Below are 2,395 nucleotides of genomic sequence, written 5' to 3'. Positions count from 1 at the left end.
TCCTAATAGTGCATCTCTAAACTCAGAGAGTATCTTGTTAAATGAAGACTGAATGTGTCTGTGCTGCTTTTAAACTGTTCCTGCCACACAAACATGTGACTGTCACATTAAAGGCCTAGCTATCCTTAAAGGAATACATACTATACATCTTTCATGCCAAGTATTCCTTTGCCCACTACCTCTATAGGTGTACAGGAAGTATCCTGATCAGATGAACTACCTCAACTGACTCTTTTGATGTGGAGGAGCAGCATCAGTACTCCGAGCTCCACCTGGATGACATTTTGACCGCTTATGTCCAGGATCACATTATTCCAGTCATCTACACCTCTTGACCATAGGTGAAGGTTGGAACATAGATGACCATTAAATCAGGAGCTTTGCCTTTCYACTCAGCTCTTTCTTCACCATGACTGACCGAAGCAACACCCTCATTACTGAGGACAAGGCCCCAATTCGTRYATCCATCTACCACTCCATCCCACCATCACTCGTGAATAAGARACCCAGATACTGAAACTCCTCCACTTGAGGCAGAGACTTTTCTCCTAACCTGTAGGGGTATTCCATCCTTTCTGGTCAAGAACCATGGCCTAAGACTTAGAGGAACAGACTTTCACCCCAGCTGCTTCACACTCAGCTGTGAACCACCCCAGTGCACGCTGAAGGACCTGGCCCAATGATACCAACAGAACAAGATCATCAGCATACAGCAGACATGAGACTGTGGTTCCCAAACCAGAGCCCCACCACTCCTTGACTGCGCCTTCAGATCCTGTCCACAAACACTACAAATAAATTCAGAGACAAGGGACAGCCCTGGAGTCCAACACGCACTGAGAACAAGCTCGACTTTGTGCCAAGAATGCAAACACAGCTCCTGCTTTGGTTCTACAAGAACTGGATTGCCCTTAGTAATAAGCCAGACACGCCATACCCCCACTYCCCCCCACCCCCACCAAGCCTTTTCCAAGTCCAAAAAACACTTTTAGATCAGAGAGGCAAACTCCCATGATCCCCTTGGCAACTCTGCAAGATCTGGTCCACTGTTCTATGCCCAGAATGGAACACTGCTACTCCTAAATCCAAGGTTCGCTGATCAATTGGAGCCTCCCTTCCAACACCCTGGAGTAAACTTTCCTGGGGWTTGCAAAAAAATGTGATCCCACAACAGTTAAAACACACTCCTTGATTCTCCTTTTTTAAAAATGAAAACCACCACCCTTCATACTTGGGTTGCTGCCACGACAGGCACAGATAACTTTCAGGCCACAGCTCCTAGAAGCCACATGTGCAATGGAGACCATGAACATGGCCCATTAGGATTCRATGTCCCCAACCTCCCTTGGGACATGTGAAACACTCTCCCAGAAGTGAGAGTTGAAGATCGRACGGACAGGGGACTCTACCAGACATTTTCAGTTCACCCTCACTCAGTTTGGGTTTACCTGGAGGCCATCAGAGAGGCCACACCTCCCAGTAACCTCCTTCCAGATAACTCCGCCATTGCCCACATGGGCACTGAAGTCACCCAGTAGAATAGGGGAATTTCCAGACTGCACCCYTTCCAGGACACCATCCAAAGACTCCAAAAAAGACCGGGTAATCTGAACTGATGTTTGGTGGATAAACACAAACAGCAGTTAGAACCTTCCCTCCTGCAGCACAAAGCAGCAYAGAAGCAACACTCTGGCACACCTAAAAAAAAACTCAACATCGAGGCATGCAGTCGGGAGCTTGTGTGTTTCCTCACACCCGCCTGTCACCTTTCTCCCAGGGCAACTCCAGAGTAAAAGAGAGTCTAGCCCCTCTCCAGGAGTTGGGATCAAGACCTCAAGCTGTGAGTAGAAGTGAGCCCAACTACATATGACAGGTAACACTCAACCTTGTGCACAAGTTCCGGCTCCTTACACACAAGTGAGGTTCCTGAAGTAGCTGATGTTCCATTTCATTAAATGGTTTMACTCACACTTAGTCTGACCCCTACCCCGACTCTTGTTTACCATGGTACACCCTACCAGGTAGTGCTGGGCGGTATACCAGTTCATACCTAATAACATTTATTTTAATGATATGAATTTTCTGAATACCAACATACCGGTTGAAATAGTGATGTGTTCGGCCCGGTTCTTCTGAGCTTGTCAGCGGCTGGACCCTTCTCGTCTGCCCGCGTCTGCTTGCTGCTTTGCTGCTGGGTTGCTGGAAGTTGCTGAATGTRAAAAAACCCTTTGGCAAACACAGGACTGAAAAAGATGACGATAATTCTTCAGCTTCTGGACAAGTTTATTGCGAGACAGATGGGAACAGGTCAGAACAGCGAGATGGAAAAATTGGACTCAACAAAGGGCGCGCACCCGCTCGAAGGCGCGCTCACATTTCTTAAAGGCACAGTACA

Source organism: Austrofundulus limnaeus, unplaced genomic scaffold (assembly GCF_001266775.1).
Source record: "Austrofundulus limnaeus strain Quisiro unplaced genomic scaffold, Austrofundulus_limnaeus-1.0 Scaffold1547, whole genome shotgun sequence".
NCBI lineage: Eukaryota > Metazoa > Chordata > Actinopteri > Cyprinodontiformes > Rivulidae > Austrofundulus > Austrofundulus limnaeus.
This window is presented reverse-complemented; position numbering follows the sequence as displayed.